The sequence below is a fragment of the Pocillopora verrucosa genome, chromosome 11 (genome assembly GCF_036669915.1).
Source record: "Pocillopora verrucosa isolate sample1 chromosome 11, ASM3666991v2, whole genome shotgun sequence".
NCBI lineage: Eukaryota > Metazoa > Cnidaria > Anthozoa > Scleractinia > Pocilloporidae > Pocillopora > Pocillopora verrucosa.
The window spans coordinates 9,094,028-9,120,011 of record NC_089322.1 but is presented as its reverse complement, the minus strand read 5'-3'; the positions used below and the strand labels follow the sequence as shown (position 1 = coordinate 9,120,011).

Genomic DNA, 25,984 nt, shown 5'->3' with positions numbered 1-25,984 from the left:
ATATAAAAGTTTGAATTGTCTAGATTCCCTTTATTTATCATTTTTTTCTTTTTTTTTTTTTTTTGTTTTTGATTTCCGATCGTTACGTGAGAATCTTGACCGGCTGCCCGTCATTTAGCCATAGCCGCTTCCGGAATGCAAACACCTAAAGCTCTCGCCTAAAAACCGATTCAAACGTTCAGTTTTTTTTGTTTTGCTTTTTTTTTTTTTCAGTCCACACAGTGTTTTTTGTACGGCTCTTGTCATGCCGATGTCTAGATCTATAAACAGTATTCAGGCCACAATCATGCAGAATTCCGGCTCTGTTCGGCTTTAGATCTTTATTCTGGTATTCACCTCCACCAGCCGAAGAGAGACAAAAATTGCATATCAAGAGTTTAATTTCTCGCCTAGTTTTAGTCGATTGACAGAGATAAACTAATCGTTGGTTTCCGTGTGGCATATACTAGATAATTATTCACCTCAGCGTCGGTGAAAGAACTGAATATTTGCCTCCACTTAGGTACTTTATAGAGAACGTTGATAGTAACTTATCACAGCTTCAATGCTCTAAACACTTCTGACATTCGAGAGGTGAGATACAGTCTATCTATGTCTGTGCTTGCTTTCGACTCTTTATCGTCTGTAGGAAGTGACGTGTATCATCCATATCTCTAGTTTAGATCTTTAGAGCCATGGTGTAAGGAAAAAAATTTGTTTTGTAAATTATTGAATATCCTTCATTTTTCTATCGCCCCTGTCGTACATGGCTAAGCAGTAGAGCAAATAACCTAGTTTCATCTTCTTCGTCTGGACCATTGGATCCAACTGATTCCTTGTATCTCACGAATGTGGGATATTTAAGGAACCTTTCTTTGACATCAGAAAATCTGAAACTCAATTTCTTTGTCAGACGTAACTGAATTCCAAGTAATAGAACTCTGAATATCGCCATCTGAAGGCTTAAAATAATCACACTCGAACCTCAATCCGCACTGTAGCTACCAAAGTTTGCATTTCTCTTTATTGTCAAATAACTGCGAAGTGATTTTTATTGTGTGTTTCTTTCCATTGAACAACTATGGTGATGTTCTGTTTCCATCCATTCAGTTCGCGTTTTTGCGTGAGTATATGTAAGAATTAAATAACTCCGGTAGCGATGTGTTCTCGCCAGAATGCTTGTTATTTCTTTAGATATTTCTCAGTTAATTTTAGTTGAGTAAGTCGTCTCGTTAGTTTTTGCTAGCGTCGTGTTGCTTTTGAGTTTTATTGCGGGACCCTTGGTACGCTACAAGTTCGTTCTATTTCATGTACTGCTTTGTCCGTTATTCTTATTGAAGTTATATTTGAACTTAGATATTTATATTTCAAATCATTAGTTTTCAGTAGAATGACATCTACACATCTTTTCATCTAAATATTCGTCTATTTCGCAAATAGATTAAATGTGCATTAATGTTTTCCGAGTGTGATAATGTGGTCTGCGTGACAGGTTTTATGGACGATACTGTCTCGATTTGGCCCCACACACATTGACTCAGTTTTCTCCAGTCTCTTCGACGCGTAAAAGGGATCACAGTCAGGCGTCGTATTCCGGCTCTATTAGGCTCCAGAATAAAGAACTTTCCCATCGCCATTTTTCGGTCTATCGACGGAAATTAACTAATTTGGTTTCTCTGTGTTATATACCAATAATTATTTACCTAAGTGTTGATGAAAGAAGTGGATATTTACCTCCATTACAGTGAACAATTGTTAACCACTCACCGGTCCTGTGCAGAGCAAGTAGTTCATTGACCATACGGTCTCGATTTTCCTCCGCACATATTGGCTCGGTTTTCCCTTAATTTCTTCGACGCGAAAAAGGGATCCTCTTCGTGTTATTGTCACCTTCGAGTAATATTTTAGCAGATAAGCCACAATTGGCTCATCGTTGTTTGTAATAATGATGTTTGGTGCCTCTTCGTGAGCACTGCACACGCGATGACCTTTGTTGAACGAAAATTCCTCCTTCAATTGAAATATTATGAAGCCACTACTTTCGTAGAATCTTATTTCCTGGGAAGCTATCAATGGGAAACTACTCTTTATATTTCTTTGAATTGTTTTGCATTCATCTGCGAAGAGCTATCGCACACTTCGCAGAAAGAGATGACGCTTCTGGATTCTTAGAAAGAAGACACTCTAAGCTTTTCACAGGTACTTTACTTCAGTTAATTTTACCAACAGTTGATAGATACAAGACGGTGTGCAATTAAAACACTCTTTTTTGAAGCTAATAACTTGCATGCTGCATTGAATAAAGGTGAGTGAGGTAAAACGTGAAAAATAATTGTCCAGACATGCGACTTTTAAGACTCGCTTCCTAAAATCACCAACCGAAAGAAAGAAATTATATTTTTCTAATTTGCGAGCTCTCAGTGCTTTAAGAAAGGTCTGAAGAAATATGTCAATAAGAAAGTGAAATCTCGAAATGGCGGTGGATCAACAAATGCAACTCAATCACACTCTGTGGTCGAAATATGCAGCCCTCGACGCTTCAGGATGACGAATATATGCACATTCTGCTTATTTTCAGGGAAACTATCAAGGAAAACTGCGTTCAGTGTATGTTTTTTAGAATTGTTTTTGCAGTCATCAAGCAAAGAGCTATGGCATACTTCGCGGAAAGACATGACGCTTTAGGATTCTTGGGGAAAAAAATACTCTAAGCCTTCAAAGGTTACCTTTCCTCAGTTTGATTTCGCCTACAATGGTAAATCTAAGACAGTGGCATCAAACCATTCTTTTCTTAGATAATAAATTGCATGCTGAATTAAAATAAACGGCTTAATTGAAGTGAAAACGTCCGACATTATTGTCCAGACATGCGACTTTAGGAATCGTTTCCGAGAAATCGCCAACCAAAAACAAGGGGGAAAATACTATCCGATTTGCGATCTTTCGAGCGCTTTAAGAAGGCCTGAAGAAATATGTTGACCACAAAATACCAGTGGATCAACGAAAGTAGCTTAGTCCACTTTGTGAACGAAATACGCAACTGAGCGAGTTGGCAGACATGCGACCTCGATGGGCCGTGGCGACGAACATTATACATAAAATCTGCTAAAGAAAAGAAACCATGGAAAACATCAACATCATCAAAAGACTGGAGAGAAGTTGTTTCATTAGTTTTGGCAGCGCCGTGTTGCTCTTTGTTTTACTGCTGGACCTTGTTATAAGTTCGTTTCTATTTCATGTACTGCTTTGTCGTTATTCTTATTATAGACCTTATTATTTTTTTTTTTTCAGGCCTTATTTCTCAACTGCTTAAGTTGAGTATATACTGCGATGATCTTCATTTGCTTAAAATGTATTTTCCGCAGTACAAATATATGACTTTCATGTATTCTTATCACACCTTCTCCTTCTACGGTATATAACGAAACTCACAATTGACCAGCTCCCAGTTGGCTTGATAGCTCAGTTGGTTAGAGCGCTGCACCGGTATCGCAGAGGTCATGGGTTCGATTCCCGTTCAGAAACTTATTTCTCAACTGCTTAAGTTGAGTATATACTGCGATGATCTTCATTTGCTTAAAATGTATTTTCCGCAGTACAAATATATGACTTTCATGTATTCTTATCACACCTTCTCCATCTACGGGTATATAAAGCCTCACAATTGACCAGCTCCCAGTTGGCTTGATAGCTCAGGTGGTTAGAGCGCTGCACCGTATCGCAGAGGTCATGAGTTCGATTCCCGTTGAGGCCTGAATTTTTTTTTTTCAGGCCTTATTTCTCAACTGCTTAAGTTGAGTATATACTGCGATGATCTTCATTTGCTTAAAACGTTATTCTTATTGTTGTTATATTTGAACTTAGATATTTATATTTCAAATAATTTATTTTAAGTCTAATCACATCTACACATCTTTATATCTAAATATCGTCTATCTGGCAAATAGATTAAATGTGCATTCATTTTGTGGCGCTAAACGTGTAGTATTTATCAACAACATCAGATCACGAAATTCAAGTGTTGCAATTTGTTTTCTGACCGTCATAATTTGGTCTGCGTGACAGGGTTCATTGACAATTCCGTCTCGATTTTCCTTCGCACAGGTCAGCTCAGTTTTTCTCAATCTCTTCGACGCGAAAAGAGATTGCAGTCAGGCCGGATTACGGTCCACGTCAAGAGTTTAATTTCCCACCATTGTTCGGTCCATCGATTGACATTAGCTAACTTCTCTTTCGTATATACTAAATAATTATTTACCGCAGTGTTGGTGAAAGTAGCGGATATTTCCCTCCAATAAAGTGAAAAATTGTTAACCACTCACCGGTTTGTGCAGAGCAAGTAGTTAATTGACCATACCGTCTCGATTTGCCTCCACATGTATTGGTTTGGTTTTTTAAGAGTAAGATTTTTGCCACAGCTGGCTCGTTGTTTTAGTATGATTGTGCCCTTTTGAAGTGAGCATTGCACACCCGATGATCTTTTGTTGAACGAAAAGTCCTTCTTCAGTTTAAATATTATGAAGCCACTACTTTCATAGAATCTTATTTCCTAAGAAGCTATTAAAGGGAAACTGCTCTTTATGTTTCTTTGAATTTTTTAGCAGTCATCATGCCAAGGGCTATCGCGCACTTCGCGGAAACAGATGAAGCTTTAGGATTCTTAGAAAAAATTACTCTATGCTCTCCAGAGTTACCTTTACTTCAGTTAAGTTTTTCCTACAGCTAAAAGGTCCAAGACAGTTCATTAAAACATTCTTTTCAGTTGCAGGTAATAGATTGCATGCTGGATTAAATAAACGTGAGTGAAGTAAAACGTGAGAAATGATATTCCAGACGTGGAGATTTTTTTTTCACTCGTTTCTTAGGAATCGCTGACCTTGTACTCAGAAATATAAATATATATATATATATATATATATATTTATATTTCATATTATCTACTTTCAGTCAAATCGCATCTACACATCTTTATATCTAAACATTCGACTTTCTGGCGAATAGATTAAATGTGCATTTATATTGTGGCGTTTTTAAAAGTGCAGTATTTATCTACATGCAACAACATGAGATCAGGAAATTCAAGTGTGACAATTTGGTCTGCGTGACAGAGTCCATTGACGACAGTCTCGATTTTCCTCTGCACAGATTGGCTCGGTTTTTCTCAATATCTTCGACGCGAAAATGTGATCCTCTTCGTGTAATTGTCACATAGATTTTGCATAGAATCCATCGTTAGCTCGTTGTTTTGGTATGATTTGTGCCCTTTCGAAGTGAGCATTGCACACGCGGACCCTTTGTTAAACGAAAATTTCTCCTTGAAATATTATAAAGCCACTACTTTCGTAGAATCTTCTTTGCTGGGAAACTGCTCTTTATGTTTCTCTGGATTGTTTTCATCATGCAAAGAGCTATCACGCACCTTAGAATTCTTGGAAAAAGAAATACACTTTGCTTTCTGGAGGTACCTTTACTTCAGTTAATTTTACCTACAGTTCGTAGATCCAAGACAGTCACGGTGTCATTAAAACACTCTTTTTCGAAGCTGATAAAAATCATGCTGGATTAAATAAACGGGAGTGAAGTAAAACATGAGCTTGAGAAACGATTTTTCAGAGATGCAATTTTTTTCACTCGTTTCTTAGAAATCGTTGACCGAAAAGAAAGGTGGAAATATTACTCTAATTCGCGGTCTCTCGAGTGCTTCAAGTCGGAACGTCTGAAGAATTAGGTTAACAAAAGAGTGATTTTAATTTTCATGCAGACATGCGATTTTAAGACTTGTTTCTTAGAAATTACTGAAGGGGGAAATTTTTGCTTCGATTTGCAAGCTCTCGAGTGTTTCAATAGATGACTTTTGGTCGTCTTTTGGTTGTACTAACTGAGATCTTAGCGTAGTCTCCGACTTGAAAACAACGTGCGACGAGACCTTTGGCGCGCTCGTAAAGGCACTTGACAATACCGCGTTTTACTGATCGAGGGTGGTGTGAATCGTACGCTAAGTATTGATCGGTGTGCGTGGGCTTCCTGTATACGCTGGTGGCGAGTTGGCCGTCTGGTTCTCTTAAAATTGTGGTGTCAGACTTGCCTTCATTGATCGTGACCCTTAGTACTACACGCGCAGAGTCAAAGAGGCAGTTCATATAAGACTTCACCCTAACGACATCAACATCATCACACATGATTACATCGTGAGACAAACGAAAAAACTTAGCTTTTATTGTTATTCACCAAGATGAATAACCACAACCTTTTTTACGAAATAATCTTAGATATTTGTCATGCTATAACCCCGACCTATAAATGACGATGTGTTCCTTGAAGAACGAAAGAAAACGAACCAATACAAAAACAAAAAAGTATCGCAAACAATTTATTGAAACACGCCTCTTACAAGTGTCGAATGTCATTTTAAATTTTCTAAGTCCAGAAACTCTTCTGTAACTCAAGACAAACAAGGGGCTAAAGCCTTCTAAACTTTAACATTTAACTAACAAACATCATCATCAAATATTTCATCCTCAAATATTTCAATGCATCACCGTTCTTATCCTGCACGCCATCGCACTGATCATTTCCGGTGGCCCCAAGATCCCGATTGTTTGCGCAGAAAGGACTGTAGTCGCTGTAAGCCAATTCTAGCGCTTCCTTGGCCGGGGCGGCGAAGTTGCAGTCAGAATCTATCAGGTTCTTTAAACACCTCTTTACTTTTGCATTTTCCCTGGAAGAAAAAAATTCACAACGTTCATTAAAAAATAAAATAAGATAAATAAATAAATAAATAATGATAGTTCTCTAAAGAGCACAATGGTGCTATACCGTTTGGTGCGCTGGCGCCTTAATATAAAGAAAAGTTTTCACTGGGTCTCGTCTGAGTAATTGTATCGTGTCCCTAAGCATGCTGAAGGAGACACTATAAGAAAAACCAACAGAGAGTTAAATATGCAATGATTGACATTTATAAATGCAGGGTCAGGGGCATATTTGGGACGGGGGGATGGGGGCGGGGGGGGGGGGGTTGGGGTGCCCACACCCATAGTGCCCCCACCTCTTTTAAAGCCTTTTTTCACATTAAACGAATCTTATCAACGACATCTCTGACTTTACTTTCTCGCAGTGAATCTCCCATACAGACCATCATCACGTCGACAACACAATTCTTCAGTTCGGCTAAGCTCCACACTGTAATACGAAGAAGATAAAAATTATCATGGTCAAGCAGTCGAACCAAATTGCGATGTTTTGATGTATCAATACGTGGGGCAGTACACTGACCTTTATTTAAAAAAATAAAAGAAAAACAGCTAAAGATAAAAGAAAAACTAACAAAAGGCAATAACCAACTAAAAGAAATCAGGATGGGGAAGGAATGGGCAATTAGAAACTACAGAAGCAAATGCGACCTAGCTATGAAGTTCTGTAAATGAATGACAGCAACAGCAAATATGAGGAAAATTCTACTCGTAGCCTAACAGATTTGTAGCAAACAGTATTTGGTATACTTATGTCCTTAAGAACGATCGCTCTTCAAATGTACTTACCCACAATTTGCCTTTGGGTCTTTTGGAAAATTTTAAGAAAAGCAGTACTGCATTTACGAGCACTGCAGTAGTACTCCATGAAAGTACAAGAGCCCACGCTAGGAAACGGAAACTGCAACTTAAGTGATGAGGATTTCTCAACCAAATCTTCTTGCCAAATTTAAGTCGGTTAGCCTGATCTAAATTCTCGGGTGAAATAACTCTAATTCCGGGCGACAAAACTACAGGAGAGATAACTTTAGGGCGACTTGACTGGTTCAGTTAACTGAATTAACAATACTGACTCAGTTCTCCTCTGCACAGATTGGCTCGTTTCCCTCTTTCTCTTCGAGTTTTCTCTCCCCTTCATGGTGAACAAGGGATCTTGTCACTTTAGTAAGAGACTTTTACCGAGAAAATACAATTGGCACGTTGTTTCAGAACGATTTAATGCCCCTTTCGGAGTGAGCACTGCATTTATTGACCCTTCGTTGGACAAGAATCTTCCCTGAAAAATTATGAAGGCACTTATTTTGTAGATTCTTACTTCCTGAGAGGCCGATAAAGGAAAATTTCAGTTTGAGTTTCTATGATTATGTTGCTGCCAGAAACAGACTGCAATGAAATCCACCACGAGGTGTATTAGAGGCCAGTTTCAGTTTTGATTCTCCACGGAAAGAAGTGACGCGCGAGGTTTCTTAGAAAAAAGATACTCTACGCTTTGCAAAGGTACCATTATTTCAGTTTCACTAACAGTTTATAGAGAAGATAGTGACATTTTGTTGATTATTTCAGTTAATTTCACCAACAATTTGTAAATCCAAGATAGTGACATTTTGTAGAAAATGAAGCACATACGTGTTTAAAATAAATTGAAGTAAAAGCGAGAGTAATGATTCTCCAAACATGCGAGTTTGAGATTCGTTCCTTCCACATCACTTACCAAAAAAAGGAGAAGAATTACTCCGACTCGCGAAATCTCGATTGGCCTAAGAAAGATCAAAGAAAGTAATCAATCTCTCTGGTGGATCAACAACATGAACTTTGCCAATATTTCGAGTGAAATGCGCAATGAGCGAGTTAGGTAAACATACAAGTTTCAGGCTTCAGGGCGATGCACATTATACTAATCTGCTTAAGAAAACTAAAAAATGAATAGAAAAACTAGAAACAAATCCATCAGAACTAATGAAATAATCTGGTCTGCGTGACAGGGTTCATTGACAGCACTGTCTCGATTTTCCTCTGCGCAGATTGGCTCGGTTTTTCTCGCTCTCGTCGACGCGAAAAAGGGATCCTCTTCGTGTTCTTGTCAACTTAGAGTAATATTTTTGCAGAGAGTCCACAGTTGACTTGTTGTTTTGTTATGATTTGTGCCCTTTCGAAGCTAGCACTGCACAAGAGATGACTTTTTCCGGTTGAACGAAAATTCCTCCTTCATTTAAAATAGTATGAAGCCACCACTTTCGTGGAATCTTATTTCCAGGGAAGCTATCAAAGGGAAACTGCTCGTTACGTTTCATTGAATGGTTTTTGCAGGCATCATGCCAAGAGCTGTCGTACACTTCGCAGAATTATTCTTTGAAAAAATAAAAATACTCTATGCTTTCCAGAGCCGGATACCTTTACTTCAGTTAATTTTACCCACGGTTCATAGATCCAAGACAGTGCCATAAAAACACTCTTTTTCGTTGCTAATAAATTGCATGCTGGATTAAATAAAGATGAGTGAGGTAAAACGTGAGAAATGATGTTCTAGGCATGCGATCTTTTTTGCTTTTGCTCGTTTCTTAGAAATCGCCAACCGTAAAGGAGGGGATAAATGTTACTCTAATTCGCGGTCTCTTGTGTGCTTTAAGAAAGGTCTGAATGTTAACAAGAAATTGAAATTTTAAAATGCTGCTGGACCAACAAATGCAACTTGATCAACTTTGTGGTCGAAATATGCAACTGAGATCTAGAGAGTTAGGTAAACATGCAACCTCGACGCTGTAGGATGTCAAACATTATACACATTATGCTTATTTCCAGGGAAGCTCTCGAAGGAAAACTGCTTTTCATGTTCCTTAACTGTTTCTGCAGTCATCAAGAAATCGCAAACCGAAAAGAAAGGAGATATTATCATTCTGATTGGCGATCTCTCGAGTGCTTTAAGAAAAGTCTGAAGAAATATGTTAACAAGAAAGTGAAATTTCGAAATGCCAGTGAATCGACAAAAGTTACTTAGCCAACTTTGTAAACGAAATACGCATTTGAGTGAGTTTGGTAGACATGCAACCGCAATACTCCCGTGGCAACGAACGTTATGGATAATCTGCCTGCGAAAACTTGACACTCAATGAAAGTTCTAGAAACGAAGTCATCGAATTATAAAAATCATTGGTAAGACTGGAGAGAAGCCAGCCGACACTTACATACAGATATGAAACAAATATCACATCGACAAATTGGTTAGAAAACCATTGTCTACTTCTTTACAGCTCCACTCAGACTGGCCATCTAACGAGAGTCCCACCACTGTATGCATATATAGTTAAGCTGTAAGAACGAGTATCAAGCTCTTTTGGTCCGCACGCCTCCCTTTCCCTACCCCCCTCCAATTAAAGATTTAAAATGCATACGAGCGGTTGCTAATAGCAGGTAAAGTGCTGTGAGGGGACGAAAGAAATATAAAAGCAAAAAAAAAAAGTCAACTCATTTCTTTTTTAATTTCAGGTTCTCTAAGTTACATCGCTAACGATTTGTCATGTACATCAAAGCAAAATAAAACATTGATAGTAAAGGTAAATAGCCTCTACGATGTTGAAGGTATTTTTATTTTCTTTTGTTCTGGATTTTGATCATTGTGTGAACACTAAGAACGAAATTTAAATTATTATACTAATATTGCTAACCATATTAGCTAATTTAACAGGAAGTAGAAATTGGTAAGAGCTATACGACGGTAATTTAATATATCTGTGATTTGTTCGTCTTATAACTAACGTTTCTTGGAGAGAACAAGAACAAATGAGGAAATCACTAGTTAATTTTAGAAGCTATGTATCACATTCAAAACTGTAAATGTTCGTGACCTTGTTGAATAGTTCCAGCGATTGATAGAATTGCATTTGGCATGATAGGTCAGTTTAAAAAGAGCAATAAAAACTTGCCCGCTGGTCGACTATTGAACCCTCGAGAGCTTGATGGCAGGAACATCGGACTACCCACTCAGGAATACAAAATAATACGGGTGAACTGGTAGAGAAATCTAACGAAATTCGAGGTGGGTGTGGGAAAGGAAGAGAGAGTTTACCATGACGGACTCCAATCTTAACTGGGTGAGAAGCAATACTTATGAAAACTTAATGATAACAGTTAAAGGATGGGAAGAGGGGAAGAACGGGATTATGTTGAAGATAAAGTTGTGGTGCAACATTTAATTTGTGTAAAAAAAACTGTGTATTTTACCCGGTTTGAAAGGTATTCTCTCTTTTGCCTAGTTGGTGTGAAGTTGGGTTCAGCATTAATCACTCCTCCTGTTTACCACCATCACCCCCACCCTCCCCCCCTTGCCCATTTCACTCCATTTCCAGTCAAAGAACTAAAAGCCATGTTCATTCAACTTACGAGCAAAGAGTGGGATCTGCTCTGTCCTTGATAAATTTTTGTCGAAAGGATCGCATGCAATTTTGCGAATCATTGTTATATGATGCGGAACAAAGGTTACTGCCTGGTGACAAAGTGGGGAGTTCCATATAACTTTGGCCACAATATTCTTCTTTCTTAAAGCTGGCGTCAACGATCCCTTTGATTTGGCTTTCGGTCAGTCGGTCTTTCCAACAAAACTTAATCAGGTCGCCAATACAATCTTTCATTTTGGTGAACACCGCGCTGTAGGGACAAGACAGAAAACATCATGATCAAAATTCGAGCCGCGATGTTTTGATGTATTTTTTGCAGCGCGGAAAAATGCCTCCTCTTCCAAAGAAAAATGAAAGAAAGAAAGAAAGAAGAAAGAAAGAAAGCAAGAAAGAAAGCAAGAAAGAAAGAAAGAACGAAAGAACAAAAGAAAGAAAGAAAGAACAAAAGAGAGAAAGAAATAACGAAAGAAAGAAAGAAAGAATGAAAGAAAGAAAGGAAGAAAGAGAGAAAGAGAGAGAGAGAGAGAGAGAGAGAGAGAGAGAGAGAGAGAGAGAGAGAGAGAGAGAGAGAGAGAGAGAGAGAGAGAGAGGGAGAGAGAGAGAGAGAAACAGCTAGGTGAAAAGAAAAAAAAGGAAAACTTAATAGAGACAATGACTAACCAAAAGAAATCGGGATGACTGAGGATAGAGAAGAGTTAAGCCATGGATATAACAAACTACAGAAAAGAATTAAACCTGAAAAATGCTACTCCTTCCTCCACAGATTTGTTGCAACACCTGTTTGGTATTCCGCATACAAACACCTTTAGAACCCGCCACTCTTTATATCCACTTACCTACAATCTGCCTTTGGGTCTCTCTGAAATGCTTTAAAAAAAAGCAGTATTGCATTTACGAGCACTGCAGTAGTATTCCATGAAAGAACATGAGCCCAAACTTACGTTAGAAAAGGTGGCATCGCTTCCGACAAGGAAAACTGTTTAAAATTAAATACAAAACAAACCAAGAGGTGAATAAAAATTGAAAGACATCAACAGTTGACTACTTATTAACCAGAGTGATGTTTATCAGTAAGCAGCGAAGTCGAAACAGCTATGCCGTCTGAGATTTTCCCATGACAGCCGGCTGGGCGAGTTCTTGAATATATTGTTCACGCAAATATATTGTTTATAAGAAATAGGACGAAATGTATGATATTTGAACATTAGAGGACTTTTCCGTGTTTACATAAGCTCAGCTCGTTAGAGTTAGGGAGCTGGGAGAATTCAAGAAATTTATGCAAACCCTATACTGTTGCAACGTCTTTGAGCAGCTTCCTAGTTTCCAATATCCGCGCAACATTTACATATTGAATAAGCTTCGCGCCAATTGGTCAAATTTTCCTATTGTGTTGGTATGTCGTTTCATATAAGTATCTTAACTGTCAGGCATGTTCTTACTGTCTTTTCTTTGTTCGATTTTCATTTCCTTGTTATCGTTGTACATTGCTGTTATTCAAGTCAGTTCTTCATACATTTCAGACACCACTGGCTGTTGGTCAGAGAAAGCATTACCACTATGTAAACTCCATGCAGTGGTCTTTTACATTTCAAAACCCCACAAATAATTCCTAGTAGGATTTACAACCCTAAATCGAACAGAAACTTTTGTATGGGATCCAGATAAATGACAAGTGGTCCAGATGTTTGCAGCCGGTTGGAATTTAACTGAGATTCCAGTATGTGCTGCCAAAAATGGGATGCAGCTCCCAGCAAAACCTCCTTTTGTTGACTTACAGCTACTATAAAAGTTACTTTTTGTGCCCTAACTTATTCACTGTTTTTACTGTTTCATGTCTGGTCTCTCTCAGGGCATTTGCAACCTCCCCCCCCCCCCCCCCCCAAAAAAAAAAAATGAATGAATAAATAAATATCCTCCGCACTTAAATGCTTTGTTGAGAGGGTGTTTTTTTTTTCCATGATATTTCATTGTTATATTTTAACGCCACCACTTGTCACAGAAACTGCTAGGTAAAGTGATCGTTCAGATGCAATGGTATGAAATCGAATCTACCAAAGGTTGTGACTGATTTGCTCGTCGTTCAAGCTGTCCTAATTTTTTTCACTTCTTTCAATACCTGTCAAACTTTGAGTTTCATTGGCAAATTAGCACCTGAGTGTTTGGCTTGCCTATGGACATGTTAAAATTTTTGAGAAATCGTTAAAACAAAATGCGCAGTAAATTCATATATAGTACCTTTAACAACAAAATGCTTCGATGAAAGTAGATCATTTAAATTACTTATTTTCAGAGACAAAAACGATAGTTACGTCTAGAGTTTCAATTAGAAGTCAAGGTAAAAATTGCTGAATTTTTCGCTTTTGAGTGAAACGGATCGTATTTCACAGTAAAATTCCAAATATTTCTAGTGCACGAAGTGATCTCATGTTTACATGAATAATTAATTAGACGAGAAATATTTCTCGACAAAAGCTGGATTCAAAACAGTTTTTTATTTGCCGTTAAAAGCAAAAAAAAGTACAAACTTTGTTCAGTTTAAGAAACCCGCGCTGTAGATTTCACAGTCTTCTACCTCTCTGACACATCATTACTTTAATGCAGTATTTGTCGGGCCTTGGAAGCGTCAAATTGTCACATGAAGACTGAAACTTCGGTTTTCACTCCGAGCCATAATTCACATCACTTCGGTGAATCGAAGTGTCGTTTAACTCGGAAGCTTATTCTGTCGCTTTAAAGACTTTGATATCCATTATTTTCTACGCAGAGTATTCTGTAGCATTGTTACTTTTCATTTTGAGCTCCAGAAGGTCTAACTCGATCAGAAAAAAAAAAAACCGAAAATACGACTTGAAATTATTTAAAGTCGGCCGCGAGGATGCTATTCCTGGCATTCCTCATCAAATTATGTGCTAACCTAACTGGAACGAAGATCGGTCGGAACATCGCCGAGTGCAAGCGAAAATTCCTGAATGCGTAAAGCAGTTTTTTTTTGGTTCAACTTGTTACCCATCAGAATAATTGTCTACTGAGTTATGCTATTGTTTACTTTTCGATGACTATAATGTCCATTGCTTTCTAAAGCAGTAGACATAACAAATTCACTCGTCACGTAGGCCAGCGCGTGACGTATCTAAAGGAGAAATCTTCAAATCTCAATTCACGGGTCACGTTTATCTCAGGGTTATTGAAGAGGCAAATCACGCCTCATGCTGGTTTACAATTTCACAAATCACGCCTTTTTGTGTCGTTTCATTTTAGTGCTGCGGATGACGCTTTTAAAGTTACTGATCGACCGGTCATCTAAAGGATACGTTTGAATATTGAAACCCTATGCATGAGGTAGCGCCAAGGAGCCTTTGACTACCTCATGGTATGACGCCAGTAACACAACAGTCAAACCTGTTTTTAGCGGCACCGTATTAAGCGGTCACTCTTTATGAAGCGGTTGGTTGTCACTGAGATCCCGAAATTTATCTGACTTTCGAATAAACTTTGTCTTGAACTCTCATCTGCTCATTGATGTCAAGGGTACGTCACGCAATTTTGAGAGGAGATGGCAAAGTCTCACGTTACTGTACATCTGCTTTTTAGTGGAGCTCTTCACAATCGTATCGCAGTTTCGGATTCTTAAAAATGGCCGCACTTTTCATAGAATTTTCGAATGCATAAGCTTTTTCAACAACTCTGATATAAAGTTCATTTTCATTCTGAGAACTCAATAACCCACGGAAAGCTTGTTGTGTGATTATCTCATGTTATTCAAGTAACAGCAGGTTTCCTGGGCACAGTAATATTTAAAACTTAACTTGTCTGGCTCGCCGCAGTGTCTTGTTAGGCTCTGAAAGCAAGCCCATTGATAGCTTCATGTCAGCTTATAAATGTGCAAAGGTATTCCGCGCTGTTTGGCTCTTATTCATCTCCTTTTATAAGCTTTCTCCGGCCGATCATGACCCTGACAAGAGCGTAACGTTTGTGCGGTTCAGAAACTGCGAGCCAGACAATTTTTTTTTGTCTGGTTCTTGTAAGTCCGATGTCTGGATCTATGAATGGTATTCAGGCCGCAGTTACGCCGAATACCGGCTCTGTTAACTCCAGATCTCTATTCACCTCCTGATGCAGTCGAAGAAACAAAATTCCATGCTAAGATTTAAATTTCCCACCATTTTTCGGTCTATAGACTGAAATCAACTAAATTTGGTTTCTGTGTGGTATATACTGAATAATTATTTCATATACCTCCACTAAAGTAAAAAATTATTAACTACTCACCGGTCTGTACAAAGCAAGTAGTTTATTGACCATACTGTCTCGATTTTCCTCCGTACAGATTGGCTCGGTTTTTCTCAATCTCTTCGACAAATAAAAAAGGGATCCTCTCCGCATTATTGTCACCTTAGAGTAAGATTGTTGCAAAGAAGCCACAGTTGGCTCGTTGTTCCGGTATAATTTGTGCCCTTTCGAAGTGAGCACTGCACACGAGATGACCTTTTGTTGAACGAAAATTCCTCTCTGAAATATTATGAAGCCACTACTTTCGTAGAATCTTATTTCCTGGGAAGCTATTAAAGGAAAACTGCTCTTTATGTTTTTGCATTCATCACGCAGAGCTATCGCGCACTTCACGGAAAGAGATGGCGCTTTAAAATTCTTTGAGGTACCTTTACTTCAGTTAATTTAACCTAAAATTCATAGATCCAAGACAGTGCCATTAAAACACTTTATTTTGTTTATAATAAATTTCATGCTGGATTCAATAAACGTGAGTGAATAAGAAATAATTACGAAATGCTTCTCCAGACATGCGATTTTCTGACTCGTTTCGTGGAAATCGCTGACCGATAAGAAGGGGATAAATATCTTTAAATATCATTCTAATTGGAGATCTCTTGAGTGTTTTAAAAAAGGTTAACAAGAGAGTGAAATTTTAAAATGCCAGTGGATCAACGAAAGTAACTTAGCCAACCTTGTGATCGAAATACGCAACTGAACGCGAACATGCAACCTGCCCACGTTCTAGAACGAGAAACACGAGACAAATTCTCCTCATTTCCAACGAAGCTATTGAAGGAAAACTGCTCTGAATGGTTCTCCCTAATTGCCTTTCCAATCATCTGCGAAGAGCTATCGCGTGCTTCGGGGAAAGACATATTGAATAAGGATTCTTGAAAAAGAATACTCTATGCCTTCCCAACTTTACTACATTAATTTCACCTACAGTTTATAGATCTAAGACAGTGACATAAAAACACCCTTTTTGTAGAAAATACACTGCAGACTGGATTTAAATAGGGGGGAGTCGATTAAAATCATGTGAATGATTGTTCAGACATGCGATTTAAAAACTCGTTTCCCAGAAATCACTGATTGAAAAGAAGAGAACAAATGCTACTTCGATTGGCGATCCCTCGAGTGTCTAAAGCAAGGTCTAAATAAACACGTTTACAAGAAAGTGAAATTTGAAAATGACGGCGGATAAACAAAAGTAACTAAGACAAATTTGTACAAGGAATAAGCAAGTGAGCGAGTTAGGTAAACATGCAACCTTGACTGAAGGATGACGAACGTTTTACATATTCGCTCTACGATTCTTGGAAAAAGATACTCTACTCTTTCCAAAGGTACCATTATTTCAGTAAATTTCACCTAAAATGTAAAGATCCAAGACAGTGCCATTAAAACACTCTTTTTAGATGATGAATTGCACACTGAATTGAAATGAATGGCTTAATCAGGTAAAAACGTGGGGACGTTTGTGTCAGCTATGCAATTTTGAGATTCGTTTCTTAGAAATAACTTACCGAAAATTACTCTAAATTGCGATCTCTCTAGTGCTTTAAAAAAATTTCTGGAGGAATATTTTAACAAGAAAGTGAAATTGCCAGTGGATCAACGAAAGTAACCCTGCCAACTATGTGAATGAAATACGTAACCAAGCCAGTTAAGAAAACATGCAATCTCAACGCTCTAGGGCGACGGACATTCTTCATACTATGCTACATAAGAGTTTAGACTCGATAGAAAAATTAGAAACGAAGCCATCGCAAAAATCGATATCATCGTACAGACTGAAAATAAGCCAATAGCACTAATGGAGAAATATTACATTGACAAACTCGACTGTAAACCATGGTTTATTTGTTTGCATGCACTGATAACCTCTGTTTAAAGTATATACCCCTCTGCAAATGCTTTGCACCCGAAACGCAAAACAACGATAATAATCTGAAATTGATTGCAAAGGTGAATTGACTTACCAAAGGCAAATAAAATGCTGAAGCAAATCATTTTCATCCTGTTCGTTGTGGACTTGATCTCCGCTCAGACTGAGTTCTGTTAAGAGTACTACCCAATTTAAGCGTCGGGTTAAGTCAAATGTTTGAAATGCTACTAATTGGATCTTTGTGTCATGCGCAAAGGTTTCTGGAACTGTGGGATGGCAAACATTTCAAGTATATGGCGGAGGGTTGTTTTGACGTCCGTGGTAACGATTTTGACGAGAGGTCAATGATTTTTCGCCGCGGTTTTATCAGAAAAGGATTTTGTCTGAATAACTATGAAATTGGTCATAAAATATACTAATGATCTTCTCTCCTTGCGTTAGCTAAGGTCTATTAATTGTGAAATCGTCATCGATTAGTGCTCTCGAAATATTACAAGAAAACATCACAAAATATTCACGAAGAATTTCAAGAGGCCTCAAATAGGCTGTCGACAACCCTAATACACCTGAAAAGGAAGTTTCGCTCTCGCATCAGTTGAGATGGATCCGCAATCGCGCATCAAAAAAAAAAAAAAACCAGGAAAACAAAAAAAAAACGTGAAAATATTAAAGCTAAACCGTTTAAATCAAAGGGCATACTTGCCCTTTAAAAAAGTCATTACAGGAGAGCTAGCTGGCGAGGTGTTTTAAGGTTTAAAGGAAAAAAAAGCCCTAAAGGGTAAAGCTCGGACGAGGACTGCTGATAAATCGGACGAGGAGGCTATCCAAGAGAGGGGGAAATCCGAGATTCAGTGGAGGATGTTCCTCAAGTGTCGGTATAGAAAGGCGTCCATGGTTCTATTTCAGTAACAAAAAGAGGATTAATTTTTTAGTATCTGCGGAAAGCCTCATACCTTCAACTAGTCGTGGCTGGTCAGGTTCAAACATTGGGATGAACTAAGGAAACAGCTAAGTCTCTAAAAGCTGTTTTTTTAGATCGACATAATTGTTTCGCTATAAGTCATTTTGCTATGAATTTTTTCGCTTTAAATAACTTGGTTAAAGCGAATCTAGTCCTCGTGAGTCGCAACACTGAACATTGATACTATTGGCTTCGGCAAAGGAAAGTGGACATACATTAACCGCAGGAGGAACTTCAAATCTGTTCCCTTGGAGGCTACCCAAACTGTTCGCAATGTAAATATTCTTTTAACTATAGCATTTTAGTAGTCAAGTTCTTAATGTATAAATGCAAAATGCAAGGACGGAACCTCGATTTAACTGGAGTACAAAGCTACCTAAAGGTTCACTATGTTATTATAAAATTGGCATATGCTTTTTCCTATCAGGAAAAAAATCTTAGAAAAAATTCCGACCGCCGGTCAATTAGAAATTTGAGAACCGTGACTAGCAGTCAACCTCACGCAAAGTGTCAATATCCATGGGTATATTCTGAGTCCAGCGAAAACGGAGCGTTAGACAAGCGATTTATGAATGTCCTCGGGAAACGCTTAGCAGTTCCGATCGTCTACTCGTAGATGTATAAAAGTTTGAACTGTCTAGATTCTCCCGATTTGTCATTTTTTTTTTCCCGACCGTTACATGATTATCTTGGCCGGCTGCCCGTTATTCAGCTATAGACGCTTACGATATGCATACACTTAAAGCTCTCGCACAAAAACCGATTCAAATGTTAGTTTTTTGTTTTGTTTTTTGTTTTTGTCTTTTGTCTTTTGTTTTTTGTTTTTGTTTTTTTTCACAAGTCCACGCAGTGTTTTTGTACGGCTCGTGTCATGCCGATGTCTAGATCTATAAACAGTATTCAGGCCACGATCATGCAGAATTCCGGCTCTATCGGGCTTTAGATCTTCATTCGAGTATTCACCTCCATTCAGCCGAAGAGACAAAACTTACATATCAAGAGTTTAATTTCTCACCTATTTTCAGTCTATAGACAGAAATAAACTAATTGTTTAGTTAGTAATCTGACCAATGACTATAACAGTTCTGACATTCAAAGGTGACAATACAGTCTACGGTGTCATACTTGCTTTCGAACCTTTATTTGTATAAGAAATTCTAAAGAATTAGGAGGCCTTAGTTTAAATGAAGTGTACCATCCACATTTTTTATATCTTCAGCCATGGCGTAAGGAAAAATTTATTTTTGAATATTGAGTATCATTCACTTTTCTATCGCCTTGTCTACATGGCCAAGCAGTAAAGCAAATTACCAAGTTTCTTCGCCTGGATCCAATTGGATCCAACTGATTCTTGTATCTCACGAATGAGGAATACTTAAGGAAACTTTCTTTGACACCAGAAAATCTTGAAACTCATATCCTTTGTCAGACGTAACTGAGTTGCAAGTAAATATAACTCTGAATTCGTCATCTGAAGGCTTCAATTTATTACATCCAAATCTCAATCCGCACTGTAGCTACTAGAATATACATTTTTATTTATTATGAAATAACTGCGAAATGATTTTATATTGTTTTTCTTTCCACTGAACTACTATTGTGATGGTCTGTTTCCATCCAATTCAGGTCGCGTTTTTGCATGAGTATATGAAAGAATTAAGTAATTCCGGTAGCGATTTGTTTCTCGCCAGTATGCTCGTTGTCTTCTATAGATAGTTCTTAATTGATTTTAGTTGGGTAAGTCGTCTCGTTAGTTTTTGGTAGCGTCATGTTGCTTTTGAGTTTTACTGCTGGACCTTGGTTCGCTACAAGTTCGTTTCAATTTCATGAAGCTTTGTCGTTATTCTTGCTGTTGTTGTATTTGAACTTAGATATTTATATTTCAAATCATTTATTTTCAGTCGAATCACATCTGCACATCTTTTCATCTAAATATTCTTCTATCTGGCAAATAGATTAAATGTACATTAATGTTTTCTGAGTGCGATAACTTGGTCTACGTAGTAGGTTTCATGGACGATACTGTCTCGATTTTCGCCCACACACATTAACTCGGTTTTTCTCAGTCTCTTCGAAGCGTAAAAGGGATCGCAGTCAGGCCGGATTCCGGCTCTGTTAGGCTCCAGACAAAGAATTTTCCCATCGCCATTTTTCGATCTATCGACTGACATTAACTAAATTTGGTTTCTCTGTGGTATAAACTAAATAATTATTTATCTAAGTGTTGATGAAAGAAGTTGATGTTGACCTCTATTACAGTGAAAAAGTATGAACCACTTACCGGTCTGTGCAGAGCAAGTAGTTCATTGACCATACTGTCTCGATTTTCCTTCGCACATATTGGATCGGTTTTTCCTAATTTCTTCGACGCAAAAAGGTATCCTCTTCGTGTTATTGTCACCTTCGAGTAATATTTTAGCAGATAAGCCACAGTTGGCTCAATCGTTGTTTTGGTATGATCTGTGCCCTTTCGCGAGCACTACAGGCGCGATGACCTTTCGTTGAACGAAAATTCCTCCTTCATTTGAAATATGATGAAGCCACTACTTTCGTAGAATCTTATTTCCTGGGAAGCTATCAAAGGGAAACTGCTCTTTATGTTTCTTAGAATTGTTTTTGTATTCATCATGGAAAGAGCTATCGCACACTTCGCGGAAAGAGATGACACTTCAGGATTCTTAGAAAAAAATACTCTATGCTTTCAGAGTTACCTTTACTTCAGTTCATTTTACCAAAAGTTCATAGATCCAAGACAATGCCATTCAAACAATCTTCTTTGAAGCTAATAAATTGCATGCTGGATTTAATACAGGTGCGTGAGATAAAACGTGAGAAATGATTGTCCCGACGCAATGCAACTCGTTTCCTAGAAATCACCAACCGAAAAGAAAGCAGAAATATATTATTCTGATTTGCGATCTCTCGAGTGCTTTAAGAAAGGTCTGAAGAAAATATGTCAACAAGAAAGTGAAATCTCGAAACAATGCAAAAATAAATTATACACATTCTGCTTATTTCCAGGGAAACTATCAAAGGAAAACTGCGTTCAGTGTATGTTTCTTAGAATTCTTTTTGCAGTCATCAAGCAAAGAGCTATTGCGTACTTCGCAGAAAGACATGACGCGTTAGGATTCTTGGGGGAAAAAAACCTCTAAGCCTTCAAAAGTTACCTTTACCTCAGATGATTTAACCTACAATGGTAAATCTAAGACAGTGGCATCAAAACATTCTTTTCTTAGATAATAAATTGCATGCTGAATTAAATTAAACGGCTTAATTGAAGTGAAAACATGCGACATGATTATCCAGACATGCGATTTTAGGACTCGTTTCCGAGAAATCACCAACCGATAATAAGGGGGAAAATATTACTTCGATTTGCGATCTTTCCAGCGCTTTAAGAAAGGTCTGAAGGAATATGTTTACCACAAAGTGAAACTTTGAAATGCCAGTGGATCAACGAAAGTAATTTAGCCAACTTTGTGAACGAAATACACAACTGGGCGATTTTGGTAGAAGTTTTTTTAGGTAGACATGCGACCTCGATGCGCCGTGGTGACGAACATTATTCATGTAATCTGCTAGAGAAAACTTGATACTCGATGGAAAAAAAAAAGGAAAGGAAGCCATTGAAAACATCGAAATCATCAGAAAGACTGGAGAGAAGTTGTTTCGTTAATTTTTGCCTGCGCTGTGTTGCTCTTTAGTTTTACTGCTGGACCTTGTTACGCTACAAGTTCGCTTCTATTCCATGTAGCTTTATCGTTATTCTTGTTGTTGTTATATTTGAACTTAGATATTTATATTTCAAATTACTTATTTTCAGTCGAATAACATCTACACATCTTTACATCTAAATATTCGTCTATCTGGCACATAGATTAAATGTTCGTTTTTGTAGCGTTAAACGTGTAGTATTTATCAACAACATTGGATCACGAAATTCAAGTGTTGCAACTTGTTTTCTGAGTGTGATAATTTGGTCTGCGTGACAGGGTTCATTGACAATTCCGTCTCGATTTTCCTCCGCACAGATCGGCTTAGTTTTTCTCAATCTCTTAAATGCGGGATCGCAGTCAGGCCGGATTACGGCTCTGTTACGCTCCAGATCTTCTCTCGGGTATTCACTTCCATGCAACCGAGGAGACAAATTTCCACTCTAGAGTTTAATTTCCCACCATTTTTTGGTCTATCGACTGGAATTAACTAACCTTGGTTTCTGTGTAGTATATACTAAATAATTATTTACCCCAGCTTTGGTGAAAGTAGTGGATATTTACCTCCATCACAGTTAAAAATTGTTAACCACTCACCGGTTTGTGCAGAGCAAGTAGTTCATTGACAATACTGTCTCGATTTTCCTCCACATGTATTGGCTGGGTTTTTTTCAATCTTTTCAACGCGAAAAGGGATTCTGTTCGTGTTATTGTCTTCTAGAGTAAGATTTTTGCAGAGAAGCCACAGCTGACTCGTTGTTTTAGCATGATTTATACCCTTTCGAAGTGAGCATTGCACACGCAATGATCTTTTGTTGAACGAAACGTCCTTCTTCAGTTGAAATATTATGAAGCCACTACTTCCGTAGAATCTGATTTCCTAAGAAGCTATTAAAGGGAAACTGCTCTTTATGTTTCTTTGAATTGTTTTAGCAGTCATCATACCAAGAGCTATCGCGCAATTCGCGGAAATAGATGCAGCTTTGTAAGATTCTTCGAAAAAAAAATTACTCCATGCTTTCCAGAGTTATGTTCACTTCAGTTAAGTTTTCCGATGGTTAAAAGGTCCGAGACAGTTCATTAAAACACTCTTCAGTTGTAGTTAATAGATTGCATGCTGGATTAAATAAACGTGATTGAAGTAAAACGTGAGAAATGATGACATGGACAGACATGGAGAATTTTTTCACTCGTTTCTTAGAAATCGCTGGCCAAATAGAAGGGGAGAAATTTTAGTCTTATTCGATCGCGGTCTCTCGAGTGCTTTCTCGTCAGTATGCTCGTTGTTTTCTCTAGATAATTCTCATTATTAGATTATTTCAACGCGGTAAGTCGTTTTGCTAGTTTTTGCTAGCGCCGTGTTGTTCTTGTTTAGGAGTTTTACTGTCGGACCTGGATACGCCACAAATTGTAAGTTCGTTCCTACCTCATGTAGCTTTTTCGCTATTCTTGTACTTGCTATATTTGTACTTAGATATTTATATTTTATGTTATCTACTTTCAGTCAAATCGCATCTACGTGTCTTTATGTCTAAACATTCGACTTTCTGGCGAATAGATTAAATGTGCATTCATGTTATGGCGTTTTTAAAAGTGTAGTATTTATCTACATGCGACAACCTGTGATCACGAAATTCAAGAGTTGCAATTCGTTTCCCGAGTGTGACAATTTTGTCTGCGTGACAGGGTTCATTGACGCAACTCTGTCTCGATTTTCCTTACAGATTGGCTCGGTTTTTCTCAATATCCTCGACGTGAAAATTTGATCCTCTTCGTGTTATTGTCACGTTAGTTTTTGCAGAGAATCCACTGTTAGCTCGTTGTTTTGGTATGATTTGTACCCTTTCGAAGTGAGCATTGCACACGCGATGACCCTTTGTTAAACGAAAATTTCTCCTTGAAATATTATAAAGCCACAACTTTCGTAGAATCTTATTTCCTGGGAACTGTTAAAGGGAAACTGCTCTTTATGTTTCTCTGGATTGTTTTCAGCATGCAAGGAGCTATCGCGCACTTTACGATTCTTGGAAAAAAAATATACTTTTTGCTTTCCAAAGGTACCTTTACTTCAGTTAATTTTACCTACAGCTCGTAGATTCAAGACAGTGTCATTAAAACACTTTTTTTCGAAGCTGATAAATTGCATGCTGGATTAAATAAACGGGATTGAAAACATGAGCTTGAGAAATGATTTTTCAGAGACAATTTTTTACTCGTTTAACCTCCACGCTCTAGGATGAAGAACATTAAAAACATTCTGCTTATTTTTAGGGGAGCTATTAAAGGAAAATTGCGTTATATGTTTCTAGGAATTGTCTTAGCAGTCGTCATACAAAGGGCTATCGCGCGTGCTTTGTGGAAAGACATGACGCTTTATGATTCTTGGGAAAAAACACTCTATGACTTACAAAATTGCCTCTGAATTCAGTTAATTTCACCTACAATGGTAAATCCAAGACATTGGCATCAAAACACTCGTTTTTTTATGTGTAAGTGGCTTTTTAAATTTAAATAAACGGCTGAATTAAAGTAAAAACGTGCAACTAGGTTGTCCGGACATGCAATTTTAAGACTTGTTTCTTAGAAATTACTAAAGGGGGAAATTTTTGCTTCAATTTGCGATCACTCTAGTGTTTCAAGAGATGATTGCCTTGACATGCCAAGAAATCACTGACCGAAAAGACAGAAAAATATAATCTCGAAATGCCAGTAGATCAACGAAAGTTACTTAGCCAACTTTGTGAACGACATATACAACTGAGCGAGTTTGGTAGACATGCAACCTCGATGCTAAGTGGCGACGAACATTATACATAATCTACTAAAGAAAACTTGACCGTCGATGAAAAAAATATATAAACAAAGCCTCACACCCCAGCTGTGAAACAGCCATTCGATGAAGTTTATTTTGCCCATGACAGTGACAAGGTTCGGTTTTACATTGGATTGCCTGCCTATGACGTGCTACAAACGGTGTGCACGAATGTTTCGACATTTGTCATTAGGAAGTCTCTAACTTTATCCAAGTTTCAAGAATTTATTCTCACGCTGATGAAACTTAAGTTAAACATGCCAATGCAGGATCTTGCCTACCGCTTTGGAATTTCTCTATCAACTGTTTCGAGAATATTTTCGGCTTGGATGGTTGTTCTTTCTGCACGTTTAGCACCTTTAATAAGGTGGCCAGAACGTGAGGATTTGTGGAGAACCATGCCTCAATGTTTCCAGGCTGTTTTTGGCAACAAAACTACAGTAATTATCGACTGTTTTGAGATGTTTATCTCTAAACCTTCAAATCTAATGGCCCGGGCACAAACTTTCTCCACCTATAGGAATCAAAATACGGTCAAAATTTTGGTTGGAATAACTCCACAAGGGAGTATTTTATTCGTCTCTGACGCTTGAGGAGGAAGGACCTCAGATAAGTATTTAACTGAGAGGTGTGGCATTCTAGAACAGCTAGTACCTGGAGATTAGGTGATGGCAGACCGTGGCTTTACTATTCGGGAAAGCCTTATGTACCACAGAGCTGAGCTTGCTATACCAGCATTCATTAAAGGAAAAGACCAGCTAGACCCTGTAGATGTTGAGCGGACCCGTGGAATCGCAAACGTTCAAATACATGTGGAAAGGATCATTGGCTTACTGAGGGGAAAGTACTACATTCTTTCTGGAATTTTACCCATTGATTTCTTACAGTGTTACCCTAATGGTTTCCATGAGGCTCAAATTCCAATGATTGACAGAATTATTATAGTTCGTGCAGCTTTGACAAACCTTTTCAGTGGTATTGTACCTTTGGATTAAAATATCAGGGTATTTAAAGATCATTCTCGTTACTGTTATTATCGAGTGTCGTAAGGTGAACAGTGTGAAAATTTTCCAGGATGATTGACTATCTCACATGAACCTTGGTCAGGAACATTGACTTTACTAATTTATATCACAGAAGATAGCTGCTCCTTTTAAGAGGTTTCTAGCTAAGTAATTTTATTAGTTAAGTAAAATTATTAATCATAAATTTGAAC

At 37.9% G+C, this 25,984-nt stretch overlaps 2 pseudogenes; one reads left to right on the top strand and one right to left on the bottom strand.

Moving 5' to 3' along the window:
• Positions 1-6,462: 6,462 nt before the first annotated feature.
• Positions 6,463-17,404, bottom strand: LOC136284140 (uncharacterized; annotated as a pseudogene).
• A 7,255-nt stretch (positions 17,405-24,659) lies between these two features.
• Positions 24,660-25,763, top strand: LOC136284139 (uncharacterized; annotated as a pseudogene).
• Positions 25,764-25,984: the final 221 nt, after the last annotated feature.